The sequence below is a fragment of the Staurois parvus genome, unplaced genomic scaffold, assembly GCF_062004578.1.
Source record: "Staurois parvus isolate SC_StPar_1 unplaced genomic scaffold, SC_StPar_1.0 ptg000217l, whole genome shotgun sequence".
Taxonomy (NCBI): domain Eukaryota; kingdom Metazoa; phylum Chordata; class Amphibia; order Anura; family Ranidae; genus Staurois; species Staurois parvus.
The window spans coordinates 7,383,805-7,403,169 of NW_028318013.1; the positions used below are offsets into that span (position 1 = coordinate 7,383,805).

The 19,365-nt window shown below is 43.2% G+C and overlaps 1 protein-coding gene across 1 annotated transcript in view; it reads right to left on the minus strand.

The window, feature by feature from the left end:
- LOC149460925 (multidrug resistance-associated protein 1-like) overlaps window positions 1-19,365 on the minus strand; it is a 251,799-nt gene that overhangs the window by 67,797 nt on the left and 164,637 nt on the right. The window lies entirely within an intron of this gene.

The window sequence follows — 19,365 nt, forward strand, 5'->3', positions numbered from 1 at the left end:
ATAGCGTGGCCTCCTCAGAGGGCCTGAGCAAGCGGCAGGTGTCACGCATGAGCTGCCAATGGCTGACATCTAAGTTACACAGGGGAGTACCTTTATCCGCTTGTAACATCAGGAAATCGGTGATGGCCTTTCGCTGTTCGTAAAGGCGGTCTAACATGTGTAGGGTTGAATTCCACCTTGTTGCAACGTCGCAGATCAGGCGATGCTGTGGAATTCCGTTCTGCCGCTGCAGCTCAAGGAGGGTGTGCTTGGCGGTGTAGGAATGGCTGAAATGCATGCAAAGTTTACGTGACATTTTAAGGATGTCTTGCAGTGGGATGGTGGATTTTAGGAACCGCTTGACAACCAGATTGAACACGTGAGCCATGCATGGCGCATGGCACAACCTTCCTTGACGCAGAGCAGACACCATGTTCTTTCCGTTGTCGGTCAACATGGTTCCGATTTTCAGTTTGCGCGGAGACAGCCTTCTGTCGATTTCTCTGTTCATTACACTCAGAAGTTCCTCCCGTGTGACTACGTTCGCCAAGGCATACCAGGTGCAGCACAGCATGACACCGTTGCGCCCTGCACATGTGATATGCCGGTCGGGTAATGGGACTTGGCACGGGGGTGGCGGCTGAGGACACGGCGGAAGAAGAGGTGGTAGAGGCGGACATCTTTTGTGGACCAAGGACGTGCAAACGTGGAGGCAAAAGCGGCGTGACCTGTCCAAGTTGCTGGTGCGGCTGTGCCGGCACCACGTTCACCCAGTGGGCCGTAAATGACATGTACTGTCCCTGACCGTAGTTACAGCTCCACGCGTCGGCGCTGCCGTGCACTTTGGCAGAGACAGACATGCTCAAAGACTGGCCCACCATCTCTTCTACATGTGAATGCAGGGCTGGCACTGCCTTTTTGGCGAAGAAATGACGGCTTGGCACTCTCCACCGCGGCGTGGCACAAGCCATCATTTCTCGGAAAGGTGCTGAGTCCACCACTTGGAAAGGGAGGGACTGCAGCACCAGCAACTTGGACAGGAGGACGTTCAGCTTTTGCACCGTCGGGTGCGTGCTCGCAAACTGTTGTCTCTTGGAAACGGATTCCAAGAAAGACTGCTGACGGAATCCGTGAAGAGGAGTAGCAGGAGAAGGAGCATCTGAACGAGCGGAAGATGGCAACGAGCGACAACTCCCCTCAGCAGAGGTGTTGGAGCCTTGACTGGCTGATAGAGGGCGATTGACGTCGGGTGACGGAGCAAGTAACGGAGCGGGTGATGGAGCGGGGGCTGGGGCAGGCAGAACCGCCGTATCTTTATCACGGTTTTCCCAGGCCACCAAATGGCGACGCTGCATATGCTGACGCAACGCTGTAGTCCCAACATGGGCCCCCTGGCCACGCTTGACTTTCTGGCCACATAGTCGACATACGGCTACGTTTACTTCCTTGGGCGGCTTGACGAAAAATTGCCACACCGCCGAGTAGGAAACTTTGCCCTCGATACTCCTCACTGGCTGACTGCTACTTCCTCCGTGCACACCGGCACCACTACTGGCCGTGGTGGTAGGCTGCAGTGGAGCTGGTGCTCTACTCCGTGGCCGTTTGCCTCCACTGACACTGCTGCGACCCTGCTGCCTCCTGGGCAACCCACCGACTGTTTTGCTCGCTGCCAAGCTGCCACCCTCTTCTCCTGATGATGCAGAAGCAATAGCCTGATGACGACGAGGCTGCCAAGTGCGATCAGCCTCATCATCATCAATTAGGGTCTCCGCCTCACTACTAGCCCCCTCGGCTGCGTGTGGGTCAGGAGACAGACCTGTCTCTAGACCGGCTACCGAGCCACTCTCCTCGCCACTACTTCTTTGCCTGGCTGCTGAAGAGGCGGATGTCTCCCCCCGTTCCTGACCGCCCTCTGTTAGCTCTTCCTCACTGTACAGTGGGGCTGAGCCCACAGCATGCGATACTTCGCTTGGTGAGGGAACACCAAAGGACAGGGGCAGGTAGAGGACACGTGATTTCAGTGGGCTTGCTCCCGGTCCATGCCAACTAACGGTTGTGTCTGACGTACCCACCGACCGTTGGCTGTAGGTGTCAGAGATGACCTGGGAAGAGGAAGACGACCGAGCCAACCAATCGATGACGGCAGGGTTGTCGGTGGAGACACGACCGCTGGATGACACCGGGAGCACTGGCCTCTGGCTGCGACTAGTGCTACCTCGACCCCTTCCTCTGCTACCACGTCTGCTCGCTCCTAAAACATTGCCTCCTCTGCCACTCCTCTGCATGTTGTCTGACATACTCTTTAATTCAACGATTCTGTGTCCCTGAGTAACAATTCTGTGTCCCTGAGTAACAATTCTGTGTCCCTGAGTAACAATTCTGTGTCTGTCCCTGAGTAACAATTCTGTGTCCCTCAGTAACAATTCTGTGTCCCTCAGTAACAATTCTGTGTCTGTCCCTGAGTAACAATTCTGTGTCTGTCCCTGAGTAACAATTCTGTGTCCCTCAGTAACAATTCTGTGTCCCTCAGTAACAATTCTGTGTCCCTCAGTAACAATTCTGTGTCTGTCCCTCAGTAACAATTCTGTGTCCCTCAGTAACAATTCTGTGTCCCTCAGTAACAATTCTGTGTCTGTCCCTGAGTAACAATTCTGTGTCCCTCAGTAACAATTCTGTGTCCCTCAGTAACAATTCTGTGTCTGTCCCTGAGTAACAATTCTGTGTCCCTGAGTAACAATTCTGTGTCCCTCAGTAACAATTCTGTGTCCCTCAGTAACAATTCTGTGTCCCTCAGTAACAATTCTGTGTCTGTCCCTGAGTAACAATTCTGTGTCCCTCAGTAACAATTCTGTGTCCCTCAGTAACAATTCTGTGTCCCTCAGTAACAATTCTGTGTCTGTCCCTGAGTAACAATTCTGTGTCCCTCAGTAACAATTCTGTGTCCCTGAGTAACAATTCTGTGTCTGTCCCTGAGTAACAATTCTGTGTCCCTCAGTAACAATTCTGTGTCTGTCCCTGAGTAACAATTCTGTGTCTGTCCCTGAGTAACAATTCTGTGTCCCTCAGTAACAATTCTGTGTCCCTCAGTAACAATTCTGTGTCCCTCAGTAACAATTCTGTGTCTGTCCCTCAGTAACAATTCTGTATCTGTCCCTCAGTAACAATTCTGTGTCCCTCAGTAACAATTCTGTGTTCCTGAGTAACAATTCTGTGTCCCTCAGTAACAATTCTGTGTCCCTGAGTAACAATTCTGTGTCCCTCAGTAACAATTCTGTGTCTGTCCCTGAGTAACAATTCTGTGTCCCTCAGTAACAATTCTGTGTCTGTCCCTGAGTAACAATTCTGTGTCCCTGAGTAACAATTCTGTGTCCCTGAGTAACAATTCTGTGTCCCTCAGTAACACTTCTGTGTCCCTCAGTAACAATTCTGTGTCTGTCCCTGAGTAACAATTCTGTGTCCTTCAGTAACAATTCTGTGTCTGTCCCTGAGTAACAATTCTGTGTCCCTCAGTAACAATTCTGTGTCCCTCAGTAACAATTCTGTGTCTGTCCCTGAGTAACAATTCTGTGTCCCTGAGTAACAATTCTGTGTCCCTCAGTAACAATTCTGTGTCTGTCCCTGAGTAACAATTCTGTGTCCCTGAGTAACAATTCTGTGTCCCTCAGTAACAATTCTGTGTCCCTCAGTAACAATTCTGTGTCTGTCCCTGAGTAACAATTCTGTGTCCCTCAGTAACAATTCTGTTTCTGTCCCTGAGTAAGAATTCTGTGTCCCTCAGTAAGAATTCTGTGTCCCTCAGTAACAATTCTGTGTCCCTCAGTAACAATTCTGTGTCCCTCAGTAACAATTCTGTGTCTGTCCCTGAGTAACAATTCTGTGTCTGTCCCTGAGTAACAATTCTGTGTCTGTCCCTGAGTAACAATTCTGTGTCTGTCCCTCAGTAACAATTCTGTGTCCCTCAGTAACAATTCTGTGTCCCTCAGTAACAATTCTGTGTCTGTCCCTGAGTAACAATTCTGTGTCTGTCCCTGAGTAACAATTCTGTGTCTGTCCCTGAGTAACAATTCTGTGTCTGTCCCTGAGTAACAATTCTGTGTCTGTCCCTCAGTAACAATTCTGTGTCCCTCAGTAACAATTCTGTGTCTGTCCCTGAGTAACAATTCTGTGTCCCTCAGTAACAATTCTGTGTCCCTCAGTAACAATTCTGTGTCCCTCAGTAACAATTCTGTGTCCCTCAGTAACAATTCTGTGTCCCTCAGTAACAATTCTGTGTCCCTCAGTAACAATTCTGTGTCTGTCCCTGAGTAACAATTCTGTGTCTGTCCCTGAGTAACAATTCTGTATCCCTCAGTAACAATTCTGTGTCCCTCAGTAACAATTCTGTGTCCCTGAGTAACAATTCTGTGTCTGTCCCTGAGTAACAATTCTGTGTCTGTCCCTCAGTAACAATTCTGTGTCCCTCAGTAACAATTCTGTGTCCCTCAGTAACAATTCTGTGTCTGTCCCTGAGTAACAATTCTGTGTCTGTCCCTGAGTAACAATTCTGTGTCTGTCCCTGAGTAACAATTCTGTGTCTGTCCCTGAGTAACAATTCTGTGTCCCTCAGTAACAATTCTGTGTCCCTCAGTAACAATTCTGTGTCTGTCCCTGAGTAACAATTCTGTGTCCCTCAGTAACAATTCTGTGTCCCTCAGTAACAATTCTGTGTCCCTCAGTAACAATTCTGTGTCCCTCAGTAACAATTCTGTGTCTGTCCCTGAGTAACAATTCTGTGTCTGTCCCTGAGTAACAATTCTGTGTCTGTCCCTGAGTAACAATTCTGTGTCCCTCAGTAACAATTCTGTGTCTGTCCCTGAGTAACAATTCTGTGTCCCTAAGTAACGATTCTGTGGCCCTAAGTAACGTTTCTGTGGCCCTAAGTAATGATTCTGTGGCCCTAAGTAACGTTTCTGTGGCCCTAAGTAACGTTTCTGTGGCCCTAAGTAACGATTCTGTGGCCCTAAGTAACGTTTCTGTGGCCCTAAGTAACGGTTCTGTGGCCCTAAGTAACGGTTCTGTGGCCCTAAGTAACGTTTCTGTGTGCCTAAGTAACGTTTCTGTGGCCCTAAGTAAAGTTTCTGTGTCCCTAACTCTCTCCCTCAATACAGCCAGGTCTGCCTCTCTTGAATGACTGGAGGCAAATGGAGAATTCTAAAATGGCCGCAATTTATAGCTCGACCATTACACAGTGCTGGCTGGCTGGCTGCTGATTGGCTAATGCGATCACATGTCATGAATGAATGCATTATGGGTCAGCGCGCCTTGTCTGCGCGCCTTCCCAGAGATCCCCGCTCCGTCGCCGCACATGTCGCCGCCATTTTTGGACAAAATTTCGATTCGCGCATCCGAAGTCTGCTAATTTTCGGATTCGTCGCGAATCGAAATTTTCCTAATATTCTAAACGAATTCCACTTCGCCAAGTTTGGTTCGCTCATCTCTAATTGTCTCATTAAGAAGCCCTTTTCAGTCTTATCAATGATGCCCTTCTATCAAGGATGCATCTTCTATCATAAAGTGTAATTCTGATTTGAAAATTGGCAGAGGATTTCCAAGGAGCTAAAGGTAGGTTTTGGTGTCTGACAACAGTCTGCAGGCTTCATTAATATAATCATCCCTATTCTGAATTTTAACACCCCCACCTATGTAATATAATTTAACAAGAATTATACCGATAGAAAAGATAACACTTCAGTTTTTATAAGTTGCTAATAGACACCTATACTCAGTGTCAGTCTGGCCAGCTGGGAGTTAATTGGGGCTTACCCTCCATAGACCCAGGTCGGCTATTTAAAGACGATCTAGCGAGTGTTTTTTATATGGATTTAATAAAGGAGGCCATGCCCTCTGAAACGCATCATCATAGCAATGGCATTGCCACCCAATCAGCATCCTGCTCCTCATGCCATGTGCCAGAGAGGGTGGAGCTGGTCAATCTGTCACCGTGTGGGGGAGAGAGAGAGGCAGCTGATCGTACGGAATATACACATACACATACTGCCTACACTGTCATGAGAGCTTTACCCAGGAGACGGTGAGAGGATTTGGTTGTCTTATATTCCGGCGATGTTTTAGGGTTGGCATGCCATGTACAAGTCAATGTTTGTGAGTGCATTTAGTTTGAGTTTCTAATTTTTTGTGTTTTTAATAAAGGGTACTGCACCAGAGCCTGTGAGCTCTCTGTCTTTTTATTTACATACATAGTTAGTTTGGCTGAAAAAAGACAAAAGTCCATCCAGCTCAACCATTAAAAAAAGTTATAATCCTATACCCACAGTTGATCCAGAGAAAGGAGAAAACCCCAGCAAAGCACGATCCAATTTTCTCCTGCAGGGGAAAAAATTCCTTCCTGATCCCCCTAGAGGCAATCGGATATTCCCTGTATCAACTTTACTTATAAATGTTAGTATCCAGTTATATTCTGTGTGTCCAAGAAAGAATCTAGGCCTTTTCTAAAGCAATCCACTGAGCTGGCCAGAACCAACTCTTGAAGGAGTCTATTCCACATTTTCACAGCTTTTACTGTGAAGAAACCTTTCCATATTTGGAGATTAAATTTATTTTCTTCCAGACGTAAAGAGTGCCCCCTTGTCCTCTGTGATGACCTCAAGACTTTATGAACCACTGACGTATTTATACATGTTGATCATATCCCCCCTTACTCTCCTCTTCTCAAGAGAGAATAAATTCAGTTCCTCTAATCTTTCCTCATAGCTTAGCTCCTCCATGCCTCTTATCAGTTTGGTTGCCCTACTTTGTACTTTCTCAAGTTCCCCAATGTTCTTTTTGTGAATTGGTGCCCAAAATTGAAGTGCATATTCCAGATGAAGTATTACTACTGATTTGTACAGGGGTAAAATGATATAGCTCTCTCTGGAGTCTATACCTCTTTTAATACAAGAGAGGATTTTTCTCACTTTAGAAACCGCAGCTTGGCATTGCATGCCATTATTAAGCTTATGATCTACCAGTACTCCCAGAGCCTTCTCCACCATTGATTCCCCCAGTTGTACTCCCCCTAGTATGTATGATATATGCATATTCTTAGCCCCCAAGTGCATAACCTTACATTTATCAACATTAAACCTCAGTTGCCCAATTAAACAGTGCATGAGGTCGGCTTGTAAGTTGGAGACATCCTTTAACTTCCCTGGCAGTATTCCCGATTGTAGCTCGGGTTAAAGTTTCAGTACCACAATCGGTAACCCCGAGCTACACTCGGGCTTACCATTCGGACTCAGGGATTCCCTGCAGCGCTTACCTTGTCCTTCGCTCCTGCGATGTGTCCCCTGCAGCGTCCCCAGCCATCTCCTCCAGCCGATGCCGGCATCCGGCTTCTGTGTTCCGGTCCCTGTGAAGTTGGGACGTACGGGGCCAGAAAAATTTTAAAGTTTTAAAAAATTTTTTTGTAAACGATTATTACATAGTAAAACATTGCTGTTTCAAACCATTTCACATACATTTTGTCCCTACTGCTTTGTCCTGTGCCCTGCCTGCATTTTGACTGTTCTTTCTGCCTGGAAACTGGGAAAAGTCCATGGAGTTCAAAAAGCGTCCCTTTAGGTCAAAATCAGTTTTAGACCACCTAGAGAACAGCGATAGTAAATCAGAACCACTTGCAGAATTGAGTGATAATGATGTGTGGGAAAATTCGTCATCAGACACTGAAAACGATTCTGAGAGTTTGCTCAGCGATGTGCAAACTTGGCGCTATATTTAAAACTTCAGTGTTTTTGGTTTGATTATATTATTGAATTAAAGTTATTATTACTATATTCTTATTTTTTATGATTATTTATTAAATTATAATTTATGATTTTGTGTTTCAAGTTTTATCATATCCGGAATGTTTACTAGACTCTTGTTCAGACAGATTTCAGTGAGTTATTCCTAAAAATTACAGGCCTACAATAAAAAAACTACATATTTCCATGCAAAATAATGGTACCACTTTCAGCACCAAAAATCTGAAATAATCATACCGCCAGGGAGGTTAAGGACATTATTCCACTGCAAAGCTTGATGTCATCTGCAAAGACTGAAATTGTGTTTTTAATCCCAGACCCTATATTGTTTATAAATATATTAAAAAGTAAGGGTCCCAACACTGGGGTAAAACACTAACAACCCTAGACCATTCAGAGTATGTATTATTAACCACTACTCATGGAATATGATCTTTTAGCAAGTTTTCTAGCCATTTACATATGGATTACTCCAAGCCTGTAGACTTTACCTTACACATTAGCCATGTGTGGGGAACTGTGTCAAACACTTTTGCAAAATTCAAGTATACCATGTCCACAGCCACCCCTCTGTCCAAGGTTTTGCTCACCTCCTCATTAAAAGAAATCAGATTTGTTTGACAACTCCTGTCTTTCATGAATTCATGCTGTATGTTGCTTAAACTATTTTTTTCCAGCAAGAACTCATCTATTTATTATTATATTATTATACAGTATTTATAAAGCACCAATAGTTCGCTCAGCGCTGTACATTACAAAGGGGGACAGAACATGTGACAGAACAACAACAATAGAATGCAAAACATGAGGGGATCGAGAGCCCTGCTCTTTCGAGCTTACAATCTAGGAGGGAGGGGATGGTGGCACAGGAGGAGATAGCTGTGGGGGATGGGGTGGTAGGAAGAGTGGAGGAGGTGTGGTCTTTTATGAAACTCTCCAGTATCTTCCCAACTATAGACGTTAAATTAACGTCTATAATTACTAGGTAAAGATTTTGATCCATTTTTAAATATAGGCACCACATTGGCCTTACTCCAATCCAGTGGTACTATGCCAGTCATTAAAGTGTCCCTAAAAATTAGAAACAATGGCTTTGAAATGACAGAGCCCAATTCTGTAAGGACCCGTGGGAGTATGCCATCCAGGTGCTTTAACCACTTGAGCTCCAGAGGATTTACCCCCCTTAATGACCAGGCCTCTTTTTGCTACTCGGCGCTGCACTAATTCAACTGATAATTGCACGGTCATGCAATGCTGCATCCAAACAAAATTTGCGTCCTTTTTTTCACACAAATAGAGCTTTCTTTCGGTGTAATTTGATCACCTGTGCTCTTTTTATTTTTCATGCTATAAACAAAAAAAGGCCAAAAATTTTGAAGAAAAACAATATTTTTTATTTTCAGCTATAAAAAATATATAGTAAACTCAAAGTTGGTTATAAATTTAGGCCAAAATGTATTCTGCTACATGTTTTGGTAAAATCCCAATAAGTGTATATTGATTGCTTTGTGTGGAAGTTATAGCGTCTACAAACTATGGTATAAATACTGCAGTTTACGCCATTTTTCTGCTATACAGCGCTGCGCTAGTTTAACGGACAATTGCGCAATCATGCAATATGGTACATAAATGAAATTTACATTCTTTTTTTCCCCACAAATTGAGCTTTCTTTCGGTGGTATTTGATGGCCTGTACGGTTTTTATTTTTTGCGCTATAAAAAAAAAGGCTGACAATTTTGAGAAAAAAAAAACAATATTTTGGACTTTTTGCTATAAAACATGTCCAGTAAAAAAAAAATGCAAAAATCAAATTTAGTCATACATTTCTGCCAAAATGCATTCTGCGACATGTCTTTGCTAAAAAAAAAACCCAATACATGTAAATTAATTGGTTTATGTGAAATTCATAGCATTTACAAACGGCGGGAAAGATACTGAGATTTTTAGGGTTTTTTTTATACTAATAATGGCGGCGATCAGCGAATTATGGCGGCGATCAGGGACTTATGGCAGCGACCAGCGACTTATGGCGGGACTGCAGCGGACATTCTAACATTGGGGGGTACTGACTTGGGGTCACTGACATCCCCAAAAACACTAATACAGTGATCAGTGCAAAAAAAAAAAAACTGACACTGTACTAATGGCAATGGGGAGGAAGGGGTTAACTTTATTTTGCAGGGAAGGGTTATAGGAGTGAGGGGAGTGATTTACTAGGGGGCGGGGGTGTGTACTGGGCGGGACAAGGCTGATCGAGAAAGAGAAACTGTTCTCGATCAGCTCATCCTTGAGCTGACAGGGAAGTGACAGACAGCACAGCTACTGCAGCTGTGCTGTCTGTCACTGTTTGCCGCCGATCGCCGGGACATAGCCGCTAGGGAGCGGCTGTGACCCGGCGACTGACATCTGCGGCGGTGATCCGCGGGAGAGATAGGGTGGCGGCGCGCCTCGTGTGCGCCCCCTATTTGTTTACAAAACACACGTTTTAAAACGTGGTTTTGCCTGCGAGTACCGCCCTGCCGCCGTATATGTACAGTGGCTGGGCGGCATGTAGTTAATCACCTTTATACTGTCTAAATATTTCTGGATCATATCAATTGTGAGCCAATGTGGATCATCTGGAACTGTGTCAATATCATGCCCATTATGGACAAGAGCTCCCCCATGCTACTTTGTATATACAGAGCTGAAGAAGGTATTTAATAAATTTGCCTTCTCTTTGTCCCCAGTCACCCACACTAGATTATTTTGCAAAGGGCCTACATGCTTGAACCAAACCTTTTTACTATTAATATATTTGAGGAATTTTTGGGAGTTTGTCCTGCTATCTTCTAAAATCTGTCGTTCATTTTCAATTTTTGTGGCCTTGATTTCCTTTTTGCATATTCTGTTATATTCTTTGTAATGTTTAAACAATGATAGCGTTCCTTCATTTTTATATCTAATAAAAGCTCTTTTCTTATTATCCATAGCTTTTTTTTTTAACTTTGGCCGTAAACCACATGGGTTTGATTTTTTTGACTTGTTGCCCATGGGAATATATTTTGCAGTGTGTTCACATGCCATTTCTGTGTTGTGTTCATCAATGCCAATATTCCTTCCCAGTCTAAGTCTTAGAGAGCAGCTCTCAGCCTCGGAAAAATAACTCTCCTAAAGTTGAGCATTTGTATTTTTCCCTTATGTGCTTGATGTTTACCGCTAACAATACATGAAATTATGTTATGGTCACTGCTACCCAGATTTTTTTTTATGTGAACATTCGTAATAAGCTCTGCATGGTTTGAGATTACCAGGTCCAGCAGAGCATCATTCCTAGTAGGGGCCTCTATGACCTGTACCATAAAATTGTCCTGTAGTAGGTTTAGAAATGTTTGCCCTTTAACTGTTCCTGCAGTACCATTACTCCAGTCAATTTCCAGGTAGTTAAAATCCCCCATTATTATCACTGTCCCAGCCCTTGCAGCCCTCTTGATCTGTGCAAGGAGCCTCATTAACACTGGGAGGCCTATAACAAACTCCAAAGATTTTCAGTATGCACCCCATGTGCAGTTTCATCCATAATGCTTCAGCCTCATCACTTCTCACATAGAGACAGACACCACCACCTTTCCTTTTTACCCTGTCTCTCCGAAAGAGAACATAGCCAGGAATATTAATGGCCTAGTCATGTGAATAACGAAGCCAAGATTCTGCAATACCAATTACATTATAGTTCTCTTCATGCACCAAAGCTTCCAACTCACCTATTTTGCTTGGCAGACTTCTGTCATTGGTGAACAAACTTTAATTCATTGACACTTTGTGTACACGTATTTTGCATATTTTTTATTTTCATACAAATGGTACCAATTCCAATGGTTGTCTGTAACATGGGCACCTTCTTATCACCTGCCATAGCCCTCTCCCCATCTCTCCCCATTCCATCCACCATTAAGGACTGACTCCTGTCTGATCTGTCTGCCCCATTATAATCTAATTCTCCCTCCCCCCTCCCTCCACCCCAATGAAAAGGCAGCCCAGTGTTCTAAAAATCTAAATCCTTCCCTCTTACACCACGTCTTTAGCCATGCATTGAGTTCTCTAATCTCCCCGTCTTTCCTGAGTTGCGCATGGCATAGGTAATATTTCAGAGAATATCACCTTAGAGGTCCTTCCCTTCAACTTGCAGCCTAGTTCTTTAAATTGATTCTTAAGGAGCCTCCACCTTCTATGTATTCTGTCATTGGTTCCAACATGGACCAAAACAGCTGGGTCATGCCCAGCCCTTCCCAGTAATTTATCAACCCGGTCCACCACATGCCAAACCCTGGCACCAGGGAGACAGCAAACCATTCGGTTGAGGCGTTCCTGATGACAAATTATTCTGTCAGTTCTTCTGATTATAGAATCCCCTACTACCACCAACTGTCTAGGCCTTCCTGCACTACCCTCACCACCCCTCCCAGATGGTCTGCCCTCCCAGCTGTTAGGGATAGCAGTGTCATCCAGGGCTGCCACCCCTGAACTTGCTACCCCCACCTCTTCATCCAACTTGGCAAATCTGTTTGGGTGCACAAACCCAGGGCCGGCCTTCTTTTTCTGTGAGCCCCTACCACTCCCTCTTCCTACCTGATAATCCTGATTAGCCCCTCTACATCAATCCCATTAGCTACTTGCTCAGGGAGCAGAACACCCCTTTCAAGATTGTCGGTTCTGCCCAGTGTTGCAACTTGCTCCTCCAGATCTCTAACGCGAGCTTCCAGAAGGGCAACCCACTCACATCTGTCGCAGCGGTATCCATCCTGGAGTTGTTGCTCCATTGCTGCATACATGCAGCACCCTGTGCACTGCACAAGACTTTTACCCTTCTAGCACTCATATCCCAGTTACAATATTAATATTACTAATAGGAAATATCAGTTGTCACTTATAGGTTAGTAGACGCCTGTTATAATCTTCTGTTTTCCACTCCGATTTTTTAACTCCAGTTAATGAATGGTCCACTTTATCAAAGGTCCAGCAAGCAAAATACAGGCAAGCGCAAGGATGAGCAAGCTCAGAGTGAACTCTACAGAAAGTTATACAGTAACTGTAGCTCCTCTGCCAATTACCCCTTCCATTAATTAGCAGACTGAAGGAAGACAAGGAAAGGAAGAAAAAAAATGCTATTTAAAAAGTGACAGAAAAGTGATTTAAAAAAGTAAAAGCTTCTAGCAAGACCCCAAAGAAGAAAATAAAACAACTACAAGCACCAGCAATCACCAGCAGTCAAAAGTAAAACTATTTTTCACTCTCCACTCAAATTTTCCACTCTTTTTAGCTATCAGCCAGCAAAATGTGCCAAATGTGCCAATTTGTTTAAAGAAAAATTGCAGTTGTTCACAGGATCATATCACACCAAGTAAAATTTTACACATCAAATTTACAGAGGATATCCCCGAAGAAAATATATGAAGCTTATCAATACTTCCTGGAGTCCCCACCAAAATCTGCCACCATCATCACCGACTCTCTGGTTTATTGATAGAAATGGCACTTATCAGTACAAAAAAGGAAATGTTTTATTTGACAATATTTTAAAGTCTAACTTCAGGAATAACAGAAAACAAAATCTATCATTGCAGTTCCCTGCCCCCACCTCACACTGCATGGGTTAAATGCTTGCTATGTCTAGGGGTACAGGAACAGCCATGATTACACACTCTATACCCCCACCACTTCTCCCCGTGGACGGTCTTTCACATCATCAAGTGTTGTACAGGGTGGGACAATTGCTGGAGGCCCCCTGCTGAAGTGTGGAAGAAAGCAATTCTCCTACACTGCTCATTACTCTAGGGGATGGTAAGAGTACTTTTGCTCATCTGATCCTCTGCCCTCCTGGCAAATGGTAGTGGACTGTTCCTTTGCATCAGTGGTTTGCAAACTGTGGCCCGAGGGCCAGACGTGGCCCTTTGCTTGCCTTTATCTGGCCTTTAGGGCGCCATTCCTCCCACATAAATAATGCACTATTCCTTCCGCTGACAACAAAGATGGGGCACTATTCTTTCCACTGTAACCATAGATGGGGCACTATTCCTCCCACTAACACCATAGATGGGGTGTGATTCTTCCCACTGTCACCAATGATGAGTCCCTATTCCTCCCACTGACACCAACGATGCGGCGCTATTCCTCCCACTGATACTGATACCAACAATGTGGCGATATTCCTCCCACTGATACCAATGATGGGGTGCTATTCCTCCCACTGATATCAACAATGGAGATTATTCTTCCCACTAATAAAATACCTCCTACAACCCACAGGCATTGTCATTTTTACCCTTGCTGACCACACATTCTGAGGTCTTTTTCAAGTCCAACTGACAACAACCTAGACTTTCTAAAGTCTGAAGGACAGTAAACTGGCCTTTTGCTTAGAAAGTCTGGAGACCCCTGCTTTACATCCTTACATTCAATGCAGGGCTGTGGGCTCTGCATTGGTCTTCATGGAATCAAGAACCTTAGACCAGTGTGCAGTGAAGAAAAGGTTACAAAGAGCGGTATAGCAGCACAAGTGAAGACTTTTAGTTTTCCCATGGTTCGGCTTTTGTATGGACCCCCCCCTTAGTCTTCATCCTTTAAAAAGAGTCTGAAAATGATGCAGCCACAAAACCTATTGGATTTACAGACTTAATATTGTGGCCCCTATAGGCCTCAATGAGGAATTGCATGTATTAACACTGGGGGTTCTGTGCGCCTGAGTGGGCATGCATTGTTCCCCACCCACAACTGCTGTGTCCACAGGACACAGCGGTATAAAGATGAAGATCCCATACCATGATCAGCATGAAGATGACAAAGTTTGCAAAGCTGTTATGAATAAATCTGATTCATAATAGCTTTGCTTCTCTTCCTGGTGAGCTGTGACTAGCCCACGGCTCTCACATGATACATGGGGCCAATCACAACACCCTGCACCATGTGACCAGCTCCAGCCAATCACAAATCATAATTTTGAACTGTCATGAACTTAACCCATTCATGACAGTTCAAAGCAAGCTTTGCATGGCAGGAGCAGTAATCTTTATCGTTCCTGCAAAGCAAAGTGTAAAAAAGAAAAAAAATCCCCAATCTTTCCCCCAGAGTAGTACAATGTCATTATGGTAATAAAATAAAAAATACTGCATTGAGAATTTAAAAAAATATTTTTTAAGGGTTTTTTTTTAATAAACTACTTGCCGCCCGCCTGCCTAGAGTGTGCGGGCAAGCGTTAGCTCTGGGCAGAGCAACGTACCCTTCCGTTTCTTTCTATTTTGGGGTGTGAACACACCTGGGCCCCCTGCTTCCCCCCATTGGTCCAGGGAGAGAAGAGAGAATACCACACTGTGAGTAAAAGAACTACATTTTACACACACACACACATTACATTAGCACATTTAACCCTTTGATTGCCTCTATTAACCCTTTGATTACCCCGTCACCCAGCCAGTGCCATTAGTACAGTGTCAGCATATAGAATTTTTCACTGATCACTGTATTACTGCCACTAGTGACATCAGATAGCTTCAGGGTCTGTCAGCTCCCCTCCCAGCCATGGTCAGTTAGCGTGAGTGCCCAAACACTATCGCACTCATGCTAAAGGTCGCTGGCCAACACCATTAATAGTATAGTGTTTGTACAGCTTTATATATTGATCATGAACAGAACTATACTAGTGCCTCCTCTGCATAGTGCTCCCAAAAATGCTGCGACAGCGTAAGGAAAGTGCAGCAGATAACCGGCAATTGCATTTCACGGTGATCAGTGTATCATTGGACACTGCTGATCACGTGGGTAAAGGGCCGCTATGATTGTCCTTTTACCATACCACGTGATCATTAATCACTGATCGCCGGGGGCGCGCAGGAGAGCACGTTCTAGGAGGACGTCATATGACGTCCACCCAGAACTGGCCGGCCACAGTGAAGCCGTCATTCGGCTATCTGCGATCGGCAAAAGGTTAATAGCACCATTTTTAAATTGGGAAAGCATCTGATCACACCGATCTTGGTGTGATCAGATGCTTTAAGGGCAGAGGAAAGATCTAAAGTCTAATAGACCCCAGATTTCTCAGAAAAGAGTAGCTGTCATCGCCTATTGCTATCACAGGGGATATTTACATTCCCTGTGAAAACAATAAAAGTGATCAAAACAATAAAGGACAGTGTAAAAATAAAAATCAAAATTAAAAAATAAATCACTCCGCCTCCCCTTCCTGTGCTCGTGTGCAAAGGCAAACACAAGAGTCGGTCCCATGTTGGTATGTAAACAGAAATTGTACCATGCATGTAAGGTATCCCCGCGAAAGTCAGATTGAAGGCCCTAATTCTAGCACTAGACCTCCTGTGTAAATATAAAGTGGTGACCTGTTAATGGCTTTTAAAGCATTGCCTATCAATATTAAAAATGTACGTAGTTTGTTGCCGTTGCAAGGGCATGCCCAATTTTAAAGCATGGCATGTTTGGTATCTAATTACTCAGCGTAGCATCATCTTTTATATTTTAGCATACCATCAGCAATATATTTTGTTCATGTGCATTAAGATTCAAAAAAGTGTATTTTCACCATAAAATTAGCATTTAAAAAATCGCCACGAAAATATTGTGTGACATAAAAAATTGCAACACTCACCATTTTCTTCTCTAAGGCCATTGCTTTAAAAATATATAATGTTTGGGGGTGCAAAGTAATTTTCTAGCAAAAAAAAATAAAAGTTTTTTTCAAAAAGTGTCAGAAAACGATTGTTCTTCAAGTTGTTAGCAGAGTGGGTGATGTGTGGCATAAGCTTGTAATGTTGGCACTGAAATGCCAGGATAGTAGAAGCACCCCCCCCCCCAAATGACCCCATTTTGTAAATTAGGCACTCCAAGGTATTTCTAAGGGGTGTGGTGAGTATTTTGCTGATTTTATTTGTTGCCACACGTTTTTTGAAAAAAGAAAAGAAAAAATATATATTTCTTTTCTTTTTTTTTGTTTCAATACCCTGTGATAAAAATGATATCTGTAAAATACTCACCATGCCTCTTATCAAATTCCATGGGGTGTCTACATTCCAAAAATGGGTCATTTTGGGGGGGGGGTGTTTGTACTGTCCTGGCATTTTAGGGCCTTCCGAAACTGTGATAGGTAAGGAGGAAGTGATATGAGGAAATATGCCCTTTGAAAGCTTGAGGGTGGTCATTGGATTTTGGGAGAATGTATGTGGCTAGGCTGTCAAAATGTCTCTCACGTGTGGTATCCCCATACTTGGTAGAAGTAGAAAAATGTATTTTGGGGTGTTATTCCACATATGGCCATGGCATACGTGAGCAATATATCATTTGAGTGACAATTTTGTGTAAAAAAAAAAAAAAATGTTTTCATTTTCCAAACATTTGTGGCAAAAAAATTAAATCTTCCATGGACTCAATATACCTCACAGCAAATTCCTTGGGGTGTCAACTTTCCAAAAAGGGGCCATTTGGGGGGGGGGGGGGGTTGTACTGTCCTAGCATTTTAGCACCTCAAAATATGTGATACACAGTCAGAAAATAATAGCTGTGTAAATTCCAGTATATATACCATAGTTTGTAGACACTATAACTTTCACACAAACCAATAAATATACATGTAATGGGATTTATTTTTTACAAAAGACATGTAACAGAATACATTTTGGCCTAAATGTATCACTAACTTTGAATTTATTGGATTTATTTTATAACTGAAAGTAGAAATTATAGTTTTTTTTCTTAAATTTTTTCATTTCTATCACAAAAAATAAAAACCCAGTGGTGATCAAATATCACCAAAAGAAAGCTCTATTTGTGTGCTAAAAAACACAAATTGTTTTGGTACAGTGTTTCATGAATGCGCAACTACCAGTTGAAAAAGCGCAGTGCTGAAAAGCAAAAAAATGGCCTGATCAGGAAGGGGGGGGGGGGTTGTAAATCTTCTGGGGGGCAAGTGGTTAACCAACTTTGTAATGAGTTTATGTATTATTTTTGATCCTGTAAGATTTTTAGGACTTTCAGAAATCTCTCATTTAGGTCCATAAATATGAGCTTTTTTCTACCAGTTATCTCTGATCTTACACCAGCTATTACCTTGATTAATTTTCCTTTTATTTGTATATTTTTGTATCTGCAAAACGTTTAGTCATAAACAAGGGCGAGCTGATAACTGATGGGGCCCCCGGGCAATAGGGGATCATGAGGCCCCTGTGTACTTGCCAAAAGTCAAAAAAGCCTATGAAAAAGGTACCAGAGGCATCTCATGGGGCCCCCTACTGACCCCGGGCCCTCGGGCAGTGCCCGAGTTTCCAAATGGTCAGTCCGCCCCTGGTCATAAACCATGCAAAGTTTTATATCTTTATCTTATTTTTACGCATATCCATTTTCCTGCTTATTTTTTTAAAATGTACCTAAATTTATTAGTGTATAATCCTTGGCAGTTTGCTTACTGTTTTTATAGTGGCATTTGTGGCTTACAAATGTCCTTTTTGATAAATTTTTACTTTCTTTCACTTACCCTGCATCCTACTATTTACTATGATCTTTCGTTTCTGCCCTAATATCCTCCATAGCAATTATACCTATTTAAGTCAGCTCCTGTATGACACATACAACATGTTTCGGGAAGATATCCATGAAACACATTGGGGGAGATTTACTAAAACTTATGCATTCAGAATCTGGTGCAGCTGTGCATGATAGCCAATCAGCTTCTAACTTAAGCTTGTTTAAGCAGTAAATCCTGGAAGTCGATTAGTTTCTATGCAGAGTTGCACCAGAATTTGAACTCTCCAGTTTTAGTAAATAACCCCCACTGCCTAAAAGCAAGCAACCCAAAAGGTGCTACTCTTTCTTGAAGAGAATACTCCTCTGCTCAGAGCACTCTGCCTCCCATCACCCAAGAGTGCATATCCATAGTGAATTGACTTAATTTGACCACTTCATCACTGATCACGAGTGGATGTATTGGCCACTTTTCAAAGGCAATTACAAGTGCCAATTCTGAAAAACTGCTTGTGAGTAAGCTTTATTCTTTTGATCATTAATGCCGATATGGCTCCATTGTGAGTGTTAAATTGATCCTTTCTTCAGTTCACATATGGATTGACATATTCAAGGTCATTGCACACCTTTTCTCAGTTTGCCTTGATATCAGCTTTTCTGTATTATCCTGCACAGCAGCACTCAGAATTATAGTGGAAGGTCTGCACTAGCAGCTTATCATGAACATGCTGACAGAGGGAGAGAGCAGAGCACGTAGAGAGGTTACCAGCATGCTGCTGCTTTAGGCTTCTTTTCACTCCAATTCTTTTTTTTGTGCATTTTGCAGAAACACACTACAGTCCATTTAACATGGTTTCCTATGGAACATGTTCACATCTATGCTTTTTTGAACTGCTGCATTTTTAGAAAGTGTCAGGGACTTTTTTACAAGGAAAAATCAGCATTTTTGCTACAATGGAGAAGCTGCTGAAATGCATCGTAGTGAGTTTTTGCCAAGTTTTGCATTTTTATCCTGCCCGGCAACAAAAAAAATTCCACTTTAACCACAAAAAAAATTTAAACAAAAGTCAAAATGCGGAAAATACGCATAAAAAAACACGTGTAGAA